General features: G+C 42.1%; 1 protein-coding gene across 4 annotated transcripts in view; it reads right to left on the bottom strand.

Moving 5' to 3' along the window:
- Positions 1-25,091, bottom strand: part of LOC138843963 (uncharacterized) — a 291,590-nt gene that overhangs the window by 39,401 nt on the left and 227,098 nt on the right. The window contains exon 5 of one of the 4 annotated variants that reach the window (XM_089305472.1): positions 23,408-23,430. The exons of the other annotated variants lie outside the window; for them this stretch is intronic. The gene's annotated coding sequence lies outside the window, so the exon portion shown is untranslated. Of the gene's footprint in view, positions 1-23,407; positions 23,431-25,091 lie in introns of those variants that run through there. 4 annotated transcript variants of the gene reach the window in all.

The raw sequence follows: 25,091 nt of genomic DNA, 5'->3' as shown, positions 1-25,091 counted from the left end.
CTATGTCCACAATGCCAGCCCCAAGACCCAAGATGCAAATCATTCTAAAATTGAGGAACATGGATGGGAATTGAGACAAAAGCATCTCAACTTCAGATTGCCAAGGACAGGACAGACAAGCCTCAGCCTGAGAGATCAAATTTTATTCTTAAGTCAAGTGAATATACTGTTTGCTCTTCAAATAGATTTTACATTACCTATTCGTTTAAAAGATTGTGGGCATATAAGATGCTAGCTAAGATGCTTGCATGCCATAATGGAGAAGCAGGGTTCAATGTCCAGCTCCAGCTCCCTGCTAATGCAGACCTTGCCACCTGTGTGGGTGATGCATGTTACATTCTTGGCTCCTGGTTTCAGCCCCAGCCTAGGCTGAGCTGTGGACATTAGGGGAGTACACCAACAGATGAGAGAGCTCTCTATCTCTCTGATGTTGATCATAATGTTCCCCAAAGGGACTTGATCATTACAGCATGGAATTTAGGAATAGATCTATGCTGAGGTGTTCTTAACTCTTGGGACTTTAGGAGGCTGTGGCTTATTTACTAATGACAGAGTATTTGAGAGAATTCCTTTACTACTCATCTCATTGGCAAGCTCTTTGAAGACTAAAGTTCTAAGACAACTCCAGATAGGCCAGTCTTCTCTGCCTACTGGAAAAAAAGAAATGTTTGAGATTAGTTTAGTACTGCCAAAAGCCAAGGTGATTAACCAAGTTTTTCTATGAGAAAGTGTTTTATAAACCACTGCAGCCAGAGTAGTTCTTTCACCACCGTAATCTGCATGAGCCATCCTCTTGTTTAATATCCTTCAATGTGGTATCATTCTGGAGATAAAACCCCAAATCTTCATCTTGACCTCTGTGCTTCAGCACAACCTGGTCTTTGTGTCTTTTGGTTATAGAATGTTCCTTCTGTTTTTCTGCTCTGACATCTACAACAATCTTTTAAGTCCTTCTCCCTTTATACATGCCGATCACATTGTATAGCAATTCTTCCTCCTATTCTCTCTTCCTTCTTCCTGTTAACTATGTTCAATGTCCCTCCCCTTCAGATGAGGTCAACTCCCTGTATCTCCCCATCTCTCTCCTCTCCACAGCTCTTACTTCTAGTGCTTATTCACTGATATGTGATAATCTGACTGATGGCTCTCCCCTCCAATAGACTGAAAATCCCAATAAATCTCTCAAAGGACCACTTTGTACTCAAGAAATACGTGTCAAAGGCATGAATGGATAGGAACGTTCTGCCATGTTCAGTGATATCTTCTCCATTCCCATTTCATAAAGACAAGCTCTCCTGCTGTTTTGCCTCTTACATACGGGGATTTCTTCTTGGGAACAGTAGAATTTCAAGGAGAAGAAAGTGAAGACAAACATACAAAGCTTAGAAATATTCTAAAAAGCAAAAGAAAAGGGATATTTTCTCTCTTTCCACAGAAACAGCTCTGTGAGGAAACAAAGTAAAATGATTAAAGAGAAGGTGAGTAAATTAAATTAGAGTGGCTTCCAAGAAGCTGTCAATCAGAACTTCTTTTTACAAAGAAACTGGAACAAAGGGAGCAATAAACATAATGGGATTGTGGGTTTTGATGAGAAATGTAAGGAGAAAGAACCAATGCTTCATTTCCTTTGCATGGTTTTTAATTTGATTTAACGTTCTGTCAAAGTTGTTGTGCCGTAGAAGAATGTCTTTATGGAACTTGTTAATGTTTCCTTTGCATTAACAATAGCATCATCGAGACGTTGTTCAGCACACTCGTGGCAGTGGGGGTGGGACATGCACCCTGGCTGGCTCTGCTGCTCACTGGCTCTGTGACTTCAGACAAGTTACTTAGACCTCTGGAACCTACTTCCTTCAACCACTGAATGGGAACAATGAAAGCACCCATCTCACAGGCTTACCGTGCTGCGCCAGGGAGATGACACAAAACAACCTTGGCACACTGCCCGGCATGCAGTAGGCGCTTAATGAGTTTCCATTGTCTGTATTATTATCAGCAGTTCACAGTCATCCTTCAATATTCTCATCTGGAAGTCTTGGTTTACAGATGTCTGTGTCTCTTACACACTAGGTCAACGTTAGGAAGTTCATGTGTGGATGTTGTCTTAACAACAACGTGAAGTCTTTTAGGGATCAGTGGTTTATGTCTCCAGAAAATAAAGCAATTAAAATACCTCTTTCTATATCTTGGAGCCTTCACCCAAAATGGTTCGGGTGTGACATGTGAAGAATCATATATAATTGATTCCTTAGAAATGCCAGTATCATCATTACCTAATCAAATATGAGACTAAGGAAAATGCTTTGCTCAAAATAATCACAGAATACAGTTGGAAATTGCCTCAGAAATCACAGTCTGATATTGCCAAAGCTGTCTCAGGATGAGTCACCTAGAAAGCTTTCCATCAGTACAGATTCCCAGGCTGATCCCATCATACTGAATGTGATTTTCAGCAACATAAAACCAGGCCATATGGAATTGTATACCTCTCCTCTGCATGGTTGTGGCAACTGGTCAGGGTTGGAATTATTGTATTGGATCACAAGTAATCAGCCTACTGCCAACACTAGCTTCAGGTACCTACTGGTATGTTGGAATGCAAAGAATTCTATTACTGATATTGGGTTCAATAACAAAGTGTGCTGTAAGCAGCTAACAATGCATCATATACTACAGTCTTGGTCAGGAGAATGGGGTACTCTTGCCTTGTACTTATCAGCATTGATCTTGTTCTGCATCCTCATTGTCAAAATTGGAAAAAAAAAACAGGAAAGAAGCTGACTTACTCTCTCAGCTTATAATTTAATATTAGTTTCTTAACCAAGTGTTTCCAACATTAAAGGCTTAAAACAACAACCTCATGATGTTGGGAGTTGACTTGATTTGGGTCAGACAGTCTAGAATAGCCCCATCCTCATTTCCTGAGAGTTGAGACTGGATGTTCTAGTGGGCAGAAATCATTTACAGTCTGGATATAGGTTTAAATTCAACACCACCTAGCAGGCCAACCTTAGCTTCCTTAGATACAGCAGAGTGTATCTCAGTAACTCGAAAGAGTGGAGTCCAAAACCTCTGCTTCCATCATATTTACTAATGTTGGACTGATTGAAGCATGTCAGTTAGCCAAGCCTGGCTGCAGTGGGTAGAAAAATGAATTTATTCCTCTTGATGGCATGAGTATCCAATGCCACTTTGCAAATGAATGGAATCAATGTCCCTTTGCAAATGAGTAGACATAGAAATGAGAGGACTTTGTGATCATTTTGCCACCTACAACACGTCTCATTTGTAGAAGAGATAGGACTGGAACTCAAGGTGCCTACTTCCCAGTTTAAAGCTTTTGCCTAAATTAAAATCTAAAAAAAGTATAATGTGTATATAGCCTCTGATGCATAGTTGAATCTCAGAAGTAGGATAGGTTTGGCATCACTGGAGCTAACAGTCAGTGAATCAGAGTAGGATGTAGGACTTGTCTACACCATAGATGACCTCAAAGAAGATGTCCAAAGGGTCATAAGAGACTCAGGCTTATTTCAACCAAGGAAGCTGAAACTGGTGAGTGGGTCATCATTGCTTAGAATACAAAAGGTGGTGGCATTAACTTCACATGTAAACAAACTCAGCCAGTAACTGGAAGTTTAAGACAGAGTCAACCTGAGATATAAGAGTGGGGCTATGAAAACCTATGTAGACTATTGAGGATGTATTCCTGCAGGTCTTGTAATTCCTATGTGTAGAGGAGGCCATTCCTTTAGGCTACACTGTGAATGCTATACTCTGGAATGGTGTTGAGCAACATAGGGATCCTGCTTTCCTCTTTCAGCAAGGGAATTGCAGTTGCATTCACGGGCACAAGTGGGTCCCAGTCAGATAGGTGGAATGGTATTTCTCCCAACAATAAAAACGGACTGGGGCAGGCGCCATGGCATCCTAGGTTAAACCTCTGCCTGCAGCATTGGCATCCCATATGGGCACCTAGTCCTGGCTGCTCCTCTTCCAATCCAGCTCTCTGCTATGGCCCGTGAAGGCAGTGGAGGATGGCCCAAGTCCTTGGGCCCTAGCACCCACGTGGGAGACAGGGAGGAGGCTCCTGGCTCCTGGCTTTGGATTGGCACAGCTCCGGCCATTGTGGCCATTTGGGGAGTGAACCAACGGTTGGAAGACCTTTCTCTCTGTCTCTCCCCCTCACTGTCTGTAACTCTACCTCTCAAATAAATTAAAAAAAAAAACTTAAAAAAAAAAACAGAGTATAGCCCACTTCTTTAAATCAGTTTGGATCTGACAGAATGTACCTGGCTTGGAAGGTGATAAAACGTTAGGAATGATCGTTTATCTAGCACACTAGGCACCATCCAGCACCATTTAGTTACTCTCAAAGGGCCACAGAAAACAGATGAAAAGAAACTCCACATATTCTGGGTGTTAGAGTAAGTTTCAGGGAAGTTATGTGATTTCTTTGCTTAACCTTATATAAGCAACCAGTTAGTGAAAGCCTTTGGTGCTAATTGAAGTCTGTCCAATGTCAAATCCCGAGTCTTTCTTATGTGATATTGCCCCTAACCTCAGATGATGCTTGATGTTCCCTCAGCGTGGATTTGACCATGACCTATGCCCATCAATGTCCCTGTCTCTAAGGTAAAACCAACCATTTTCCCTTCAAGTATTTGCATCTGAGTATCATGAAAGTACATTACTTTGGCTTCCATTTAGGAAAGTAAATGGTACAATATTTTATTAAAGTCGTGAGTCTGAAATAACAAATTCAGGAAGAAAGCTAAACATCATTTTTGCCTGGTTACTTGGAAATCAGGCCATTATCATATGATTACTCAGGCTGGTAATGAAATTAAGATAAAGTTTCATCAAAATAGCATATGCAATTTTACAGCCACAGCAGAATTGGTATAAATATGAGCAGATGTGTCTGAATCTCTTGGATTTATAAATACAGAAACATTGTTCCCATTTGGGGTAAAAATCATCCTTTACTCTGGATATGCAAAGGGTATATTGCTCAGGGCCCTGACAGTGACACAGAAAGTGGGGAGTCCTAGCCAGGAGCCTCAGTACTCCATGTAGCTTCCAAGGGCAGATGCTCTTACTGGGGGAGAATCCGTGTTGCCAAAAGCAATTATATACACCAGGAAATTGAGATAAAATGGTGAAATATGCATCAAACTAAACATAGAGATTTTCTTTTCCAAATAATACATTAGATTTTCTCCCTTAGGGAAAGAACCAAAGTCATGCTAAGTCTGTTTTGGGTTCAAAATACAAGCAAGTTTGTGGTTCCAATCCTTTTATACATCACGGGTAGCATGATAGGGCCAATGACTTATCCAGAAGTCCGCTTTACCTTCTTCTCCTTAGAACTTGTCTCACAGAACAGTGAACAGCTGAGACACTGTTTGAGTCTCTCTTCTTCTACAACAGGTCCAGGGACAAAGCAAGGCAGAGAGACAGAGAATGCACATGGAGTTTCTGATGTAAAGATTCCCCTCCCTGGAGGCACCTGCAAATATTTGGTTCTGCTGAAAAAGGTCAAAGATGTAGTTGTCTATTGTGGTCAAAAGCACAGGCCCAGAGTGGCCTTGGTTAAGTTATTTAACATCTCTATGCTTTCCTTTCTCATCCACAAAATGGTATTTTGTGTGCCTGGTGCCCAGAGAAACAGGAGTCATTATTATATAGCTGAACCAGGGGAAGCAACTGTTAAATCTGGTAGTCCTAACCCCAGAACGTTCCTGCTGCAAGTGCTCCATCCCCACCGTCTGGAGCCTTCTTCAACACCCTCTTGAGCAGGAACTTGGCAGAAAACCAGAGCAGCTGAGTCATCTTTAAGGAGGAGTTTTGATCACTGTATCCACTATAAGCAGTTCTCTAGTGGAAAAATACCCAGGGCCTCAAGCATCAATCTGGAGTGCAGAGGTGGAAGAATGGGGGCTTGAGTGACTAGGGCTGCTTGCTTCTTGCCTCCAAGCCCCAAATAAAGAAGTCCCTTTCCCTTGCTATGCCTGAAGCTAAAGGGAGCTATGTCAGTGGCAATTTGGATGCAAGCTGCAAACAACCAACCTAAGCTCCTGCTAATTCACATCTGTCTTGTGCAAGAGCCGTTCTTCTACAGTCAGACCCCTCATGTGGGCCTGTCCATGACCCTGCAGAGAAACACAGCTCGGGGGAGAACACACATTGGGAGAACATAAAGTCTAACACTCCTAAGGATCATAAAGAAGATGCAGGGGAAGCTGTTTGTGCTGATCCTGCCTCATTTTCCCATAAATATTGGATGTCCACAATGTAGGCTCTGGTACTCAAGTTTAAATCTCTTGTCTGGTTCTCTGATCAAAACTCCAGACTCCTAAACAACTATCTCTTTGAAATCTCCATTTGATTGTCTAATAGGCACTTAGTATTAGTATTATTATTTGAGAAGGAGAGAGTATACAAGAGAGGGGAGCTCGTAACCACTGGTTCATTACTCAAATACCTTCAACAGCCAGGGCTGGAGCAGGCTGAAGCCAGGAACTTGGAATTCAATCCAGATCTCCCACATGGGTGACAGGGATACAACTACTGTAATCTTTAGATCTGCCTCCCTGTAAGCACATTAAGTAGCAGGAAGGTGGAACTGGGAGCCAGGACTTGAACCCAGGCTGTGATATGGGACATGAGCATCTTAACCAGTAGATGTGCCTTACCCAGTAGACCATGTAGGTATTTCAAAATAACAGTCCACAGACTCCTGACTCACCAGCTCATCTCATACAATCTGCCGTTTTCATAGTACTCACATACCTAGCTCCTTCCTTCTCAAGGCTCCAACGAAACACTTAGGGGGTAAACAAGTTCTGTTGGTTCCATCTTCAGAGTGTTTCCAGAGTCATGTAACCTCTCATCAATTCCACTACTATCCACACAGCACAAGCCAAAATTACCCTGCACTTGGATTCTCCAAATAGGGGCTCCCTGTTTGGTTCTCCCCCCTAATCCTACACCCTCCAATCTAGTCTCAACTCAGCAAGTAAAATTATCTTTAAAATGTCTTTCAGAGCATTCCACTTGTCTTTCCTAACCTTTTCATCTTCCATGAAGGTGGATCCAAAGCCTTCACCATGACCTGTCTGCCCCTGCCATACAGCATTAGTTTCTTCTACTGACTTTCCTAGGCCCCAGTGACATCCTTACTCTTCCAGGAATGCAACACTTCAACTGTGCTTCTGGCCCAGGGCCTTTGCTCTAGCTGTTGCTGAAGCCTAGAACACTCTTGTTATCTTCTATCATGTCTCTGTTTAAATGCCACTGTCTCAGGGAAGCCATTCTTAACCAACGTATTTTAAACTACAGCGCTCTTCCAACCAGAGAGCCTGGTAGCCCTTCCCTGTTTTGTTGCCAGACATTTTTCACACATCGAGTTTCTTTCCTTACTTTTCCTTATGGCCTTTCTGCCTGTCTACTGAGATCTAAACTGAATGTGAATAGGCCATTGTGTCTTCCTGGTTGTTTATGCTATACTCTCTTTATCCAGAGCACTGGGTGGCTAACAGTAGGCTAAGAGGACACGAAACAATAATTTGTTCAACAAATTCTTAAAATTCTGTGAAGAGGTTCAACAATCTGGAAACAGATATACAGGTACAAAAGATTATTGAACTGTGATAATTCAGATTTACTACAAGATGCTTATTTGCCCATCAATCATTTATCTTTGCTTTACACTCTGGGTAATGTTAGCATAAAAAGTGTTCCAATCAGTTAAATGTGTTTGTCAAAGAGATGGAAAGAGGGTCAGTGCTAAGACTGAAAACAGTACTAATTTCCAGGTCCTAATCTATTGCCAGGTTATTCTATAGTGATGTCTCTCTGTCTGCAATTTTGTAGATACACATTCTATAAGGTTTTATTTGTGTCATGGTTGCTCTTCAATGAGCAACCATGTACATAGCGAATTTATGGTCACACAGTATGCATGAAATTCAGTCTCGGGGCCGGCACCATGGTGTAGTGGGTAAAGCCACCACTTGCAGAGCTGGCATCCCATTTGGATGCCGGTTCAAGTCCCGACTACTCCACTTCCAGTCCAGCTCTCTGCTATGGCCTAGGAAAGCAGTGGAAGATGGCCCAAGTGCTTGGGCCCTTATACCCACGTGGGAGACCCAGGAGAAACTCCTGGCTCCTGGCTTCATACCAGTGCAGCTCTGGCTGTTGCAGCCATCTTATGGAGTGAACCAGCCAATGGAAAACCCCCCCTCTCTCTCTGCCTCTGCCTCTCTGTAACTCTGTCTTTCAAATAAATAAATAAATCTTAAAAAAAAGAAATTGTCTCAATTAGGTTGACTTTGGGGATTGTATTGTTTCTAATTTTACCCCAACGGAAGTGCAAATACAGGCATGTGTGTGAATATGCACGTGTCACATCACGGATTTAGTCAAACTTTTCAGAAAGAAGTGGAAACTGAGGTTTTGAAGCTTCAAATCACTAATTTTTTTTAAAAAAAATTTATTTATTTGTTTATTTATTTGAGAGATAAAGTTACAAAGAGAGGGGGAAAGACAGAGAGAGAGGTCTTCTATCCACTGGTTCATTCCCCAAATGGCCATAATGGCAGGAGTTGAGCCCATCTGAAGCCAGGAGCCAGGAGCTACTTCTGCTGCAGGGGCCCAAGAACTTGGGCCATCTTACACTGCTTTCCTAGGCCATAGCAAGGAGCTGGATTGGAAGAGGAGCAGCCAGGAGATGAACAGGTGCTCACATGAGATGCCAGCGTCATGGGAGGCTGGCCCCCACTTACTCATTTTGATACTTCATGTGGGTAGGAAAGCTGAGGTTAAAACTCTAATGAATTTAATTTCAATACTGACACCTTGTTTCTCTAAGCAGTCTGCCAAGGGTCCCAGAAAACAGAGCATTTTTAAATGCACTAATCAGCTCTAAGACCTGTGAGAAACCCTCCCAGGTTTCTGCTCCCTTGAAACATACAACCAAAATGAATTTTACCCAATTAAGGCTATCACCTTTCTTGAAGCAATATCCAACCTGATAATCTGTCATCTTAAGAAAAAGCAGCGAGAAAGGAAACAGACTTGCCAAGAGGAATTTATGACACCTTTACTCCCTATCAAATCCAGTGCTCAGCAACACTGAGAAAATTTCCAGAAATGCATTTTTCCTGAATTCTTCATTTTCTCAATTGGCTATAGCAACCAGGATAGGACAAAGCCATCTCATGGCTGGCACAACCACCGGACAGGCTGTGTGTGACTCTGTGGCTGCGGCTGTGAACTTGACCAGGGAGATGCAGTGGAAGTGTCCCAACCTGCTCCAACGTTTCTCTCAGGGCAGAAATCTGGGGCCTGTGCTCCAAAAACTCACAGTCTTTAACATCATTTATGAACTTTAGTGACTGTGACCTTCTTTAGAAATATTAAGCAAGTAGGTTTTTCTAAACCCAAACCAACTCTGAGTAGGAAATTCGTAAAAATGGCATGTATAGTCTTTACAGGTAGTTGATCTACCTTCAAGAAAAGGGTATGAAAAGTTTATGTCTGACAACTATGCCAGTTTATATGGTCAATTTATCTAATTGATATCTCAGGAGGAACTGTGAACAGAGACTACAGGCTTCTTAGTATGGACATTTCTTAAGAGTATTATAGTACAAAATCTAAAATCAACATTATGTGTTGATATCTGGGAAAATCAGGAGTGCCTCAGATGACCTCAGAGCCAGTTGTCCACTCCACTTTTCTACTGCAGATAAAATCTGCTAGTCTCATTTATTAAAAAGACCACAAGCAGCTATGGCTTCTCCCCCTAGCAATGGGTTTCAGTTCCCTGCCAGCCCATGGATCTGTTCAAACTAGCCAACTACACCTGCCTATAAGACACCAAGGGTCACTCCATTCTCTATACTGCAAAGCCTACCTCCCATGGTTCCTGACTACTCATTCTGCTCTCGAGTATATATAACTAACAAACTGCTGTCAATCTTATCCCTCCGGTGTCAGGGGATTCATGTTTGGCCATGCCCATAAACCAACAATGAGAATTCCTTCCTCACCAACAGAGTGAACAGGTTATCAAAATATGTACATTCCTTTAAAACTTGGCTTATGAATTATACTTATTCAGACATGGTAGAATGTTCCAGTTTGAAGTGACAGTGATTTGGTGGCTGTGCTCCAAGTAAACAAACAAATCTCTTGGCCAGCATTCTGGTACAAACTGGTTAAGCCATCACTTGTTTTTTTTTTTTTTTTTTTTTTTTTTTTTTTTTTTTTAAACTTTTATTTAATGCATATAAATTTCCAAAGTACGACTTATGGATTACAATGGCTTTCCCCCCATACCGTCCCTCCCACCCACAACCCTCCCCTTTCCCACTCCCTCTCCCCTTCCATTCACATCAAGATTCATTTTCGATTATCTTAATATACAGAAGATCAGCTTAGTATACATTAAGTATGGATTTCAACAGTTTGCTCCCACACAGAAACATAAAGTGAAAAATAATAGATGATTTTTTTAAATGATGATGAAATCAGAGCAGACCTATTGTCATGTTTAATCCCAGTGAGAGTCAAGTTGGGAATTGATAATTTCTTTCTTTCTTTTTTTTTTTTTTTTTTTTTTACAGAGGATCAGTTTAGTATGCATTAAGTAAGGATTTCAACAGTTTGCACCCCCATAGAAACACAAAGTGAAATATATTGTTTGAGTACTCGTTATAGCATTAAATCTCAATGTACAGCACATTAAGGACAGAGATCCTACATGAGGAGTAAGTGCACAGTGACTCCTGTTGTTGACTTTACCAATTGACACTCCTGTCTATGGCATCAGTAATCTCCCTATGCTCCAGTCATGAGTTTCCAAGGCTATGGAAGCCCTCTGAGTTCTCCAACTCTTATCTTGTTTAGACAAGGTCATAGTCAAAGTGGAGGTTCTCTCCTCCCTTCAGAGAAAGGTACCTCCTTCTTTGATGGCCTGTTCTTTCCACTGGGATCTCACTCGCAGAGATCTTTTACCAGAGTGTCTTGGCTTTCCATGCCTGAAATACTCTCATGAGCTTTTCAGCCAGCTCCGAATGCCTTTAGGGCTGATTCTGAGGCCAGAGTGCTATTTAGGACATCTGCCATTCTATGAGTCTGCTGAGTATCTCACTTCCCATGTTGGATCACTCTCCCCTTTATTTACTCCATCAGTTAGCGTTAGCAGGTACTAGACTTGTCTATGTGCTCCCTTTGACTCCCAGTCCCTTCACCATGACCAACTGTGAACTGAAACTGATCACCTGGAACAGTGAGATGGCATTGGTACATGCCACCTCGATGGGATTGAATTGGAATCCCCTGGTATGCTTCCAACTCCACCACTTGGGGCAAGTCAGCCTGAGCATGTCCCAAATTATACATCTCTTCCCTCTCCCATTCCCACCACCATGTTCAACAGGGATCACATTTCAGTTAATTTTCAACACTTAAGAATAACTGTGCATCAATTACAGATCTAAACCAGTCATATTAAGTAGAACAGATAAAAAAACTACAAAGAGGGATAATGTATTTAGTTGTTCATTAACAGTCAGGGCTATGCTGATCAAGCCACCATTTCCCATAGTGTCCACCTCACTCCAACAGGTTTCCCTCTTGGTGTTCAGTCAGTCGTCACCGATCAGGGAGAACATATGGTATTTGTCCCTTTGGGACTGTAAGCCATCACTTGTAAAGCTGGCATCTCATGGGAGTGCTGGTTTGAGTACCAGCTATTCCATTTCTGATCTAGACTTTGGCTAATGCACCCTGGGAGACAGCTGTTGATGACCAAATATTTGGGTCCCTGACACTCATGTGGGAGATCTGGATGGAATTTCTAGATCCTAGCTTTTGGTTGGACAGACCTAACTGTTGTGGCAATTTGTGGAATGAATAAGCCCATTGAAGATTGATCTCTCTCTCTCTCTCCCTCTTTCTCTCGGTTTCCCGGAGCGTCTCCATCCCTTTGCCTTTCATATCAATGAATAAATAAATTAATCTTTTAAAAAGTAAACATCTCTGTGTTGTTAAATTTATGACTTCCCAAATTGCAATATTGTTTATATCCAGACTTCATGTTGTCTAATGACTGCTTTTCTAGATTTAGTTATTTCAGGAATAAAGTAGCTCAGAGCTTCACTCAATAGTTTTTGGCAAACACAAAATAAACCTGAGTTAGGAATCAATTGTGTAAACTGAATTGATTCTCATCTAACCATAATACATTTTAGTTCAAATATATTTGTATAAATTACAACTTCAGTTACTTTGTTCAGTGAGTCTTTGTTCTATATCGTATGTTAGGCTCATTTAAATCAATACAAAAAATGGAGTCAGGTAAATTCTGCCCAGATCTAGTCTTCTTTAAGCTACAGGCAGCATACCTTGGTAGTAGGGATAAATTATGAAGGTCTCATTTGGTCATTAGAAAACTGTAGAGAAATTCTTTACTTTTCTACTTTTACTTGGAAGGCAGAGAGTCAGACACAGAGACAGGTCTTCCATTTGCTGGTTCATTCCCCAAATGCCTGCAACAGCCAGGGCTGGGCTAGGCTGAAGCCAGGAACCTAGAACCCTACTTGGTTCTCCCATATGGGTGGCAGAGATACAAGAACTTGAGCCATCACCTGCTGCCTCCCAGAGTACACACTAGCCCAAAGCTGGATGTGAAGTGGAGTCAGGAGTCACAGTCAGCATTTCCATCTGGGTTGTGTGTCCCAAGCTGTGTCTTAACAGCGCAGCCAAATACCTGCCCAAGTAGAAAAGAGTTTGTTTTCATAGTGTCACTATATTTAAACCAACAGACACAAGGACATCTGAGAAAGTTTCTAAGTATGAACACCAGGAGATGGGAACTATTGGGGGTCGTTTGGAGACTGCTACAGCCTATGTGTGAGTTTCCACTGTGCATACCCTTCCAGTATTTACATGATGGCATCCAATGTCAAGAAGCCACAACCCCCCCAGGGATTTCTCTGGCCACAGGTGTGTGCCTGGCTCCCTGGAGGAACAGACCGTGAGAGCTGGGGAGTTCCTTCCTGCAGAGACAGGTCTCAATCAGTGAAGAACTGGAGTAGGTGGGCAATTGCCCCATGATTCTGAGGGCTGATATACACAGCCTCCCACTGTACCTGGGTGCCACTGGCTTCCAGTTGCCCACAGGAGTAACCTGTGTATAAAATCATCCTTTATTAGTCTTCCAGCCAACCACATGTAACTTCCTTTCTCCTGTTTCAGGGCATCTAGAATGATCTTTTTCAGCTACTTAGCCCTAACCTCTGCCCCATAAACAGCTTAAAGGGGCACTAAGAAATCACACATTAAATGTCTCTTGCACATGATGTCAATATCAGAAGAAATTACCAGATTCCAAGCAATTTACACAGCTGCAAATTGTTCTTTCCTTCACTTAAAAATTATTTATTGAGCTATGACCATTGTATATATACTGCTATGCACTGGACACCAGTATTTAAAAAAGTCAATTTCTGCACATTGTGGGCTGCCTTAAAATGAAGAAATAATGAAAATTTTTATTTATTCTTACTTTTCATGTTGGTTGTAGGCTTGGGAGAAAAATCTGTAAGCTGCTAATACTTTTATATTTACTACTAGTTCTAACTGTGGACTAGCTATCTAGTTGATTTGTATGTATGCGCACGTGTGTGTATCTCTGTGCCAACTAGCACACATTCTGAAGGAAATGCACGTAACAAGAGCCAAGAAGAGTTTTTTAAAAAGCCAAATTCAGAAAGAAAACACATGTAATACAAGGAACAATGACAAGAAAATTAAGAGTGACGCGATCATCTCAGCTTCTCTGTTCAAATCCTTCAGTGTTGTGTATACTCCACCTGTGCAGAGCATTTGAGCTGACCACTAGGGTCACCAGGCCTAGGAACCTTTCTGCACAGTCCATCATATGTGGGGAACTGGTCATGGACACTCATGCAGACAGGGGCTTCTAGGAAGGAAGTGAATGAAGGAATGGCAGCATTGTCCCCAGTCTCAGCCTAATGGGATGGGAACACATCCTGAAACATCCCTGTGTTCTCCAGGAGGCAGGAAACCCAGCTGTAAAGCTCCCTTCATCACAACTGAGGCTGACCGCAAGGAACGATGCAATAGGAATCTTTCTAGATAACAGTAAACTCTGGAAAATTGTCCCTTCCATCAATTCAACAGGTGTCCACACCCCCATTTTTGAAGAATTTTATGCACTTGAAAGCAGAGTGACAGAGAGAAGGAGCGAGAGAGGTGTTTCACCTGCTTCACTCTCCAGCTGAGCCTGGGGCTGGGTCTGAGCCAGGCCAGCCAAAGCCAGGAGCCTGAAACTCCCTCTGGGTCTCCCACAGTGGTGGCAGGGCCCAAGGACTCAGGCCAGCTTCCACTGCCTTTCCAGGACATTGGCAGGGAGCTGAATGGGAAGTAGAACAGCCAGGACTCGAACTGGCACTCCTATGTGATGTGGGTGCTGCAGGTTTCAGCCTAACCTACTACGCCACAATGCCAGCTTCCCACCCCCCAGCTCCCATTCTTATAAACTCAAAACACAATAAAGAACCTCAAAAACAACTACCAGACCTTTCTAGAGCATGACACACATCCCTTCTGCAAAATCCCTCTCTGTGTCACACTAGCATTTGTGAGAGGCAGAATTTCCATAGGGACACAAGGAACATGGTCTGTTCCTCCAGGGAGCCAGGCACACACCTGTGGCCAGAGAAATCCCTGGGAGGGTTGTGGCTTCTTGACATTGGATGCCATCATGTGTACTGGCTTTATGGAATGGGCAAGGTCTGCTTTCTCATTCTTGATTCACTCAAAGTAGCTGAAGGGATTTTCCTCAGGGACTGGCACTGTGGCACAGTGGGTTAATATCAGCATCCTATATGGCACTGGTTCAAGTCTCAGTTCCTCCACTTCCTATCCAGCTCCCTGCTAATCTTTGGGAAGGCAGTAGAAGATGGCTCAAGAACGTGGGCCCCCAGAACCCATGTGTGAGAGCCAGATGGAGTTCCAGACTCCTGGCTTCAGCCTGGCCCAGCCCCGGCTTTTGAGGCTATTTGGGGAGTGCACCATTGGATGGAAGATCTCTTTCTCTGACTCTGCCTTGCAAATAAATAAAATTAAAAAATCTTAAAAACAAAGGATTTATTTTCAGGTATTTTTAAAGCATCCACCTTTGCATTGAGATGGAATGTGAGAGATTCCAGTTTGGTGGCTCTTTGTTGGAAATGGCAAAGTCTCAGCAATTGTGAAACTGCTTTTTTATCTGTACTTGGTGTCATTACAAAAAAATCTCTTGTGTATGCAGACTTTCCAATGCAATCAGGACCATTATACCTCTTTTATAGACCATTTCAAATATGGAGAAAGGGCAAAAAAGGAAGGAATTCTTCATAGCTCTTGCTAAGAAAAATGATGGCCAATCATTATAGGAAAATAATCAAGCTTGGAGTTGGACAAATTTGGATTAGAAGCACAAGTGGGCCACATTCACACTTTACATGGCTTTTATAATTCACTTAGATATGTTGAGCCTCAGTTTCCCTGTCTGTATTATGGTGATAGTGACCCCTAATCTTTAGGGTTGAGAATTAAAGAAAGAATGAACACAGAGATGCAGGCTGTAACCTTTCCACAAGGGAAGCTGTCTCCAAGACTTTAATACCTTTAGAAATGACTTTAACTGAACTGTGAAATAACATCCTGTATGTGGCCAGTCATAGGCTAGCAGCCTTGAAAAGAGTTTAATATAGTACAGAGAATATTGACTTGACTCAGTGTAGAAAGAACAAATTCAACATGGAGAGGCCTTTTAGAAAAAAAAAGGTGGGGGGAGGGAGGGAGAGAGGGGAGGAGAGAGGGAGAAAGAGAAAGAGAGAGGGAGAGAGACTGTCATTTACAAATTCTTCTGATTTCTACATGATTAACTACATGAAAACTCATCTATCTTGGCACTTCACGTTTCAAGCAACTATTCCTGAGGACTTGAACCTTACCTCTGACTTTATGGTCCCTCCTTCTCTTCTTCCTAGTAATGGCATCTTGGTTCTATTTGAGGGACTCATTTCTCTTCCTCTCTCTGACCTTGAAATTCATGTGGGGTTTACTGCATTCTACTGCCTTGTGACTGAGAGATGCCTACACAGACTAGACAATAAGAGTCAGAGGCACCAGTAGAGAGATGGTAGGAAAGATTTATAACCCGGTGGACAGGTCTATTGGCTGTAGTGGAATTATTGGAAAAGAAGGTATGTATTTGCAAGGGCAGAACGGAAGCTGCTATGAGTGCTCAGAATCCCGAGGATATTGGTTAGCCCTGGACCCCAGTGTACCTGAACCTGAGAATACTCTACACTTGTCCAGTTATGTGAGTTACCACATTTCCTTTGTGCTGTTTTGCTTTTATATTTTCTTAAGCCTGTTCAATTTAATTTTCTCTTGCTCACAAAAAGATTCATTTCCAAAGCTTGTAGGATAATAAAGATGCTATATAACCCATTGAACATTTGCTGTGTGTCGGCCATTGTTTTAAGAACTTTCGATTTCAAAGATGTCGGATGCTGTTTTTTAAATATATAAGCACAGAAAAATCTTGTTGTCCTTGGCTTTTTTTAGGGGGGAGGGGCTGGTGTTTCAGCCTTCTTGTCTTTTTCACTCTGCTGTTGAGTTTTCCAAGATAGACTCTATAAAGAGTTGCCCCTTTGAGGGCCAGCACATTCTTGGAAAATGCCTAATTGTGAAAGGTTGCTGTGGCCATTTGGGGAGTAAACCAGCAAATAGAACACCTCTTTCTTCTGTCTCTGCCTCTTTGTAACTCTGCCTTTAAAATGAATGAATGAAGGAATGAAGGAATAAATAAATAAATAAATCTTTTAAAAAATATATCCTATGAACCAGGAACTGAAACCAGTTCTATTTTGTAGGTGAGAGAAATGAGGCAAAAAGCTATCCAGCCAATAAATAGCAGGGCCAGAATTGGAACCCATTTGTGTCTGATTTCAGACTTTGTGCTTGCAACCAACATCTCATGATTGGTAAACACAGCAAATGTCTTCACATACTGGATAATAAATGTTGCAACTTCTGTGTTTATCCAAAATGTAAAGAAGTTACTCCTAATCACATCCTTTTCCATTTTAAGGGTAGTTATTAATTCTAACCATCTGAGGGTTGGGGGGAGACAGGGAGAGAGAGAGATCTTTTATTCACTGGTTCACTCCCCAAATGACCACAACTGCCAGGGCTGGGCCAGGCTGAAGCCAGGAGCCAGGAGCCAGGAGCCAGGAGTTTCTTCTAGGTCTCCCTCATTGCTTCAGGGGTCCAAAGAGTTGGGCCATCCTCCACTGCTTTCCTAGGCACATTAGCAGGGAGCTGGATCAGAAGTGGAGCAGCCTGGACTCAAACCAGAGCAAATATGGGAATGCCAGCTCTGCAGGTGGTCCCTTAACCTGCAGTGTCACAACACAGGCCCCCTGAGTTCTCTTTAGAATTGAAATGTTGGTAATTACAATTGTGGGGCTCCATGGGATGCGCAGCCATGGAGCCCCCACGTCAAGGTCAGTCTGATAGCTGTTGCTGTGTCTTTATCACAAGGCGGATATTGCTAGCTTCAGTTAGGGCAATGCTTTCCCACGGTTGGAACTTTCCAGAGGAGTTGAGAATGTTGTAAACAACAAGATGGTGCCGAGGACTGCGCGGTGAGCCTGCCTGCTGCGTGACACCTCATCTGATTGGCCCGAGGATGCGTGCACACTGCGTGAACAGACAGCAGATTGGAGTGTTCTGTGCATGGACTTGAGCTTGCAATTGGCCAGATTTTGTATATAAGCTGTGTGCTGAGGAAGGAGGGGGCCTTTTCTTTCCATTCTCCTCCCTTCATTCTTTCTCTGTCGCTGTTATTTTCTTATTAAAAGTCTACTGAAGACCGATAAGCTGTGAGCAGTGTCGTTCCTTTGCGGGCAAGGGAGTGACAACAATGAGTAGAAAGAAAACAATTCCAGGCAAAGGCTGTCATTGGACTTTAAAAAGTGTATGAAAACATAAAAGGAGTGGAATATGGGGTCAGCTTGGTACAATTTGGAAGTTTTAAAGCATTTGCTTTACACTATTTGTATTTATTGCAATGAAAGTTTTGAGGTTCCTGAGAGTTGACTCATTCTTACCATCTTAATGTGGACGAAATGAGTTCCCTTTGGTTGAGGGTCTGTACCAGATTTCTCAGTATTGGCTCACAGACTCGAAAGACCTGTTCATTTTTACAGTGTTTCAGTGAGTCATTCCATACACATTCCCCGAGGGAAAGTACGAGGAGGAGGGAAGTTTGGCTGGGGAAGTGAAGGGCCTGGAAGTTCACCAGGGAACAGGAAGCTATCAGCAGCAATTCGAACCAGAGCAAATTTGGGCTCTTGATCCCGGCTTTCATTCCTCAGCCCAGTGCGGAGTAGCACGGACGTCGTACACTGGAGAGAGTCATATACATCAGACTGTCTCCAGAAGCCGAAGAAAACGGGGTTCTTTCTGTAAATGCAACTGAATAGTCTTAGCACACTACACACACCAATGTTTGTGTGTACACATATGTACATTGCCACCGATATAAAGTTTGTCATTATATACAAAGCACTAGGAATAAGATAGTGCTGGGTTTATTTATTTATTTATTTATTTATTTATTTGAGGTAGGGGGAGATAAATGAACAGACAGAGAGAGTTCATGTCCACATATACCACTCTCCAAATGCCTAAAGTGTCTGGGTGGGGCTAGGGCCAGACTAGCAACTAAGAACACCATCTGGGTCTCCACCTAGGGGGCAAACCCCTCCCAGGGCCGGCACAGGTGGGAAGTGAGGGCAGCTGGAGCTAGAAGCTGAGGTTGGGCACTGCACCCAGGCACTTTGATGTAGCACTTGGGTATCTTTCCTGCTACTCTGCCCAGTCTCCAATCCTGGTTTAAATCACAGTTGTGTGCCCCGTGTGCTCTGGCTCTGTGCCGCTCCACCTCTTGGTGGAGGCTCACTTTTCTTCATAGTGCAGATCAGCTTTACCTTTCACGTATTTTTATGAAAGCTAGAATTAGTGTATTCCAAGCGCTTGACAACTAGTAGGTACTCAGTAAAGCAGTTAACTTGTGGTATTTAAGATCTCATAGAGCGTACATTATCTATGACTGCCCTACCTAATTCTAGTTGGGATTTGAGCAAGTTACTTGGCCTGTTTCACTCGCAGTTCATTAGCTGATAAAAATGGGATAATAATATCTGATAGATTATGGAATTAAGTACTTTATTAGGTATGATTGCAATTGCCAATAATTATTGACCCCATTAATTTTGCTAAACATTTTCATATAATGCACACAAAAAATGTGATATAGCTTCTAATGCACAGTAAATAATAAATACACGCTAGTATTTTAATTAGGTTAAATTATAGAAATTGCTATTATATGACTATTTTGGACCTGCAAAAATGGCAATTTCACATGGTCCAACTGAATACTATTGTTCCTGAAGGAAATCTAGTAACCCAGTAGCCTAGATGCTTTAGTTCTGTTTGAGAAGCAGAAATTTGAAATTAAAAGCTACCTTTTGCTTCAAGGCTTTGGGTAGAAACTGATTTCACTTCACAAGACTATTCCATTCACCAGGTTCCCTTAAACTTCTCACGAGCTTAAAAGCTTGGTCTCCCTCCTGGTGTTACGTAGGTGGGAAAATCACCCAGGAAGATTGACTGTGTTTAAAAATAGGTGACCTGGTACCTGATGACTTAGTTTGTCCAGCACGGCAGATTCCTGATCCTCAAGAACCTCTAAATTTGTCCTGCACTGAGAGAATTCCTGACCCAGCACTCTGACTTTTCTGACTTGCAGTGAAGTCTCCTTGGTTGAGTATGATTTTGAAGATATCCACGGAAATAAAACAATCATGATGCTGGACACTCACTCTTTCTTCATCAGAAACATCCAATGGTAACCAGTTCATGCCAAATCTGAACCCAATGATAAATGAGCTCGAACTCTAGGAGCCCCAGCAAGAGATGATTTTAGCTTGAACCAAGCTGATAGCATTGTCAGTAAAGAAAAAACATGGGGTACATAACAGATTTAAGAGGCAGGGCCAACAGGCTCACTGTGACTTAGATAAGGGAATTGAATAGAATTGATGGGCTGGATCACGTTGCCATTTTCTCAGATGGGAAAGACAGGAAAGAATGAACCTGAGTGTGACCCATGTCATGTGGTTTCACCTGCAGGTATGAGGTAGGCAAGTGTCAGATGTAGTTCCATTGGCAACATACAGGGCAGGGGCTGGCCATTTCCCAACATAAAAACAACAGAGATCCATTTCATGGCCTAGATTGGACAGAGGGCATGTCATTGCTATTACTGTGGCTCTTCCTATCACTGCTGCTATTTTTGTTCCACCTGAGAGCAGTATCTGAAGACACACAATAAACCTGAGATTAGAAGCAGGTCTCTGGTTTGACCACTGCCATACAAAGGATCTTATTTTCTTCTTTTGATGGCAGCTGCATGAGCCCTAAACTCCAAGTAGCTCTGCAGTCAGTTTCTGAGATCTTATCAAGAGAATGAACAATCAATTTGGAAAACAGACCCATTGAAATACCTGAACAGATTCAATCATATCTATGACCAAATAATTCAGCTTTCTTTTTAAATCCAAACCCAGTTGTATAGAGAAGCCATTGCTTTTTCTTGTGTTTTGAGAAAAGCAAATCTGGCTTATTTTATCTGAAGGATGCAATGGGCACCTAATAACTGATTTTTGATTGTCCTTTTGTGTTTTTTTTTTCTTTCTTTACAAGACAAGCCAGCAAAATGGGTAGTTAATTTAGGGCAGAATTTACAAAGTTGATAGAACCGGCCTGAAGGTATGTGTTGTTAGGTAAGTATGAGGTTTCAATAATGTGACTTAGCAGTCTTTTTGTAAATGGCCATAACATTTTTAAAAATTTCATATTTCTAGATTATTGGAAGCTGTGGCAACAGGAGGCCTGCATTCCCACATTCAGCATTCAGGGGAAGCTGATTAGCAGCTGCTCCGTTAGCTGGAACATAGAGTTGGTAGGAATTCATTTTCCTGCACGTAACAGGTGTTTAAACCCTAGGGGGTATTTATGGCTTTCTTCACAAGGAATCTTGAGCTGCAAAAGCCTGACAGCACTATCTTCTCCTTCTCCTTCCCTGTCTTCCTCTGCTGCTGCTGCTGTCCTCCGTGGACCGGCTTCCCCCTCCAACCCTTTCCACCATCATGTCAGAAAGGGAAAGAGGTCATTGAAGAGAAATCTTGCCAGAAGTCCTGTGGAGGTTTCACTTGGTTCTCACTGGCCAGAACTGGGTCACCTGACAGCTCCAGCTGCTAGCAAATGTGAATGGAATCCTGACAGTGTTTACATCCATTCTGGGTGCTCACTTTAACAGAATCGGGGTTCTGTTTGCAAGTCCAGATTGACCTTTGGGTGGGCAATCAACAGGCCTGTCCAAGCACCTGTGTGCTCTGCCGCATCAGAGTCTTCCCTGGTTCCTATGCTCTTTCCTGTCTGCCTTCACTCACTAACTTGACCCTGAATGGCCCTGCTGGGTCTTGTGTTTGTCCCGTTTGCTACTGCCCTGGTTCTCCTGGTTCTAGCAAAACAAAACATCTTGGTCTTTTATTTTATTGCTATCACAAAGTGCCTGGATCTGGGTACCTATAGAGAAGAGAGGGATTCGTCTTGGCTCACAGGCTGGGAATTCCCAGAGTACAGTGCTGGAGAGTAGCTTACAGTGGAGAGTGGGAAGGATTGCACAGAGAGAGAGGGAGAAAGAGTAAGCCAATGAAACCAAACTGAACTGTAGAACAAGCTGCTCTGTGGGTAACTAATCTGGTCTTTCCAGGGGGAAGAATTGGCAACTCATGAGACGAAGAGATTGACCTCCCAACACTACTGCGTTCAGGAATTCCGGTTCCAACACACGAGGTTTGGGACACACTCAAATCAGAGCAACTGTTTTGTCTGATCAGCACATCCTTTCCTTGGAATCTTCAATGAACATTCTTAGCTGTGTGACCAGAGACATCATAAATACATTGATTTCCCTAAATGTAAACTGAGGATGTTTAATCAAGAAGGTTTACGATCCCAGAATTAATTAGTAATGGGTATGCAGTTCAACAAGTACTTTGTCCTTTCTAACTCTTAAAAGCTTCAAAATATTAGGACTGGCGTTGTGGCATAGTGGAGCAAAGCTGCCGCCTGGGACGCTGGCATCCCGTACAGGTACTGGTCTGTGTCCCAGCTAATCCACCTCTGATCCAGCTCCCTGCCACAGGCCTAGGAAAGCAGTAAAAGATGACCCAAGCACTTGGGCCCTTGCACTCATGTGGGCGATCCAGTTTAAGCTCCTGGCTCCTGGCTTCAGACTGGCCCATCCTTGGCCATTGCAGCCATCTGAGGAGTGCACCAACAGAGGAAAAGTTCTCTCTCTGTTTCTCCCCTTCTATGCTACACTTTGAAATAAATAAATCAGTTTTTAAAAGCTTCAAAAATTGCTTATGAAAAAGCAATGTTTTCTGTGTACATCTTGAATACTGTTTTGGAATTTAGGCTTTTTTTTTTTCTTTTTTTTTTTTTTTTTTTGCTATCTAAAAACTTTCTGGCCTCCATTTAATTCCTTCTGCTGGTAGAAACATCAGAAAGACAGAGAAACAGAGAAAGAGAGACTCAAGAGAAAGAGAGAGAGAGAGGTTGTATGTTTTGGGGGGAATTTCTGGTTTTTCTTTCCAAAGCAAGTTTATAGTCCAAGCAATGGTGCAGAATATAAAAGCTGTCAGTGTGAAAGATGAAAGGATAAAGTACAGAGTAGATTTATTTCCTCTGATAATGAAATTAAACTTCAATTTTTACTAGGCAGAAATCAATTATTTAACATAAACATTTGCAGGTGGTTTCTTTCTTCAGTTGCATCAAATGAAATGTTGCTAGCACCACAGTATTTCTACTTTTTTAATCATTTTATTGCTTTATGATCTCAATGTTTGAAATTTGTTTACACATCCACAGGATAAAACCCTAATAATAACTAACTTACATTTAAACATTGAGTGCTCACTGTGTGCCAAACTCAATTAATAGTATGCGGTATTTAATAAGTGGTTATTAAGGTAAGACAAATGAAGTCAAGACCACTACAAGAATGGGGTCTGACCTTTCCCTACTGATCTAAATGAGCACTTAAATTGACAGGAAGACGCAGCACAGTGGAAATTCCTGAGCACTGGAATCTGGTCACCCTGAGTTTGAATCTTAATTCTGCCACTTGCTTACCGTATGACTTTGGGCCAATCACTTAAAAGTTTAAACAGGAGACTAAAGCAGTGAAGAGACAACCTATAGAATGGGAAAAATACAAATTATTCATCCAACAAGAGGAGCTCAAGTGAACAGAAAAAAAAAGTCAATTTTAATGAGTCAATAACCTGAATAACACTTCTGCAAAAATTATATACAAATGGTCAACAAGTACTTGAAAAAAACACTCATCATCATTAATCATCAGAAATGTATGTCAAAGTTCGGCACATGCTCACTCAGGCTTACCTCCAATGGTAGAGCTAGAAATGTGCCAGGGGATTCCAATTCAATCCCATCAAGGAGGCATGTACCAATGCCATCTCACTTGTTAAAGTGATCAGTTTAAGTACATAATTGATCAAAAAGATAGGTTAAGTGTCAAAGAGATTACACAAATAAGACCAATGTCAGCAAATAATGAAGGATAAAATTAAAAGGGAGAGAATGATCCTACGGGGGAAGCAGGATACACAGCAGACTCATAGAATTGCAAATGCCCTAAATAGCACTCCAGCCTCAGAATCAGCCCTTAAGGCATTCGGATCTGGCTAAAAGGCCCATGAGAGTTTTTCAGGCATGGAAGCCAAGACACTGTGGCAAAAATGACCTGAATGAAAGATCTCAGTGAATGAGATCCCAGTGGAAAGAATGGGCCATCACAGACGGAGGTACCTTTCTCTGAAGGGAGGAAGGAACCTCCACTTTGATATGGCCTTGTCTAAATAAGATCAGAGTTGGTGAACTCAATAGGCTTCCATAGCCTTGGCAGCTCATGACAAGAGCCTCAGGTGATTACTGACATCATAAATAAGAATGTCAATTATTAAATCAACAATGGGAGACACTGTGCACCTGCTCCCCATGTAGAATCTCTGTCCTTAAATGTGTTGTACTATGAGAATTAACAGTAAAACTACTACTCGAACAGTACTCTGTATCTTGTGTGTCTGTGTGGGTGCAGTCTTGAAATCTTTACTTAGTATATACTAAGTTGATCTTCTGTATATAAAGATAATTGAAAATGAATCTTGATGAAGAATGGGATGGGAGAGGAAGTGGGATATGGGATGGTTGTGGGTGGGAGGGAGGTTATGGGGGGGGGAGCCACAACAATGCAAAAGCTGTACTTTGTAAATTTATATTTATTAAATAAAAAAAGAAGAAATGTATGTCAAAACCTCAATGAAATATCATCATCTCACATCAAATGGATATTATCAAAAAGACAAAAGATAACAAGAGTTGGTAGGTATGTGGAGAAAAGGGAACCTCTCATATACTGTTGGTGAGAATGTAAATTAGTGTAGCCAATATGGAAAACAATGTGAAGGTTCCTCAGAAAACTAGAACTAAAACTACTATATAGGGGCTGGCGCTGTGGCGCAGTGGGTTAACACCCTAGCCTGAAGTGCCGGCATCCCATGTGGGCGCTGGTTCTAGTCCCGGCTGCTCCACTTCTGATCCAGCTCTCTGCTATAACCTGGGATAGCACCCACATGGGAGACCTGGAAGAAGCTCCTGGCTCCTGGCTTCGGATCGGCTCAACTCCGGCTGTTGCAGCCATCTGGGGAGTGAACCAGCAGATGGAAGACCTCTCTCTCTATCTCTACCTTTCTCTGTAACTGTCTTTCAAATAAATAAAAATAAATCTTTAAAAAAACAAAAAAAAAAAAAAAAAAAAAAAAAAAAAAAAAAAA

Source organism: Oryctolagus cuniculus, chromosome 10 (genome assembly GCF_051225735.1).
Source record: "Oryctolagus cuniculus isolate XC-2025 breed Fujian yellow rabbit chromosome 10, ASM5122573v1, whole genome shotgun sequence".
NCBI classification, from domain to species: domain Eukaryota; kingdom Metazoa; phylum Chordata; class Mammalia; order Lagomorpha; family Leporidae; genus Oryctolagus; species Oryctolagus cuniculus.
This window is presented reverse-complemented; position numbering and strand designations above follow the sequence as displayed.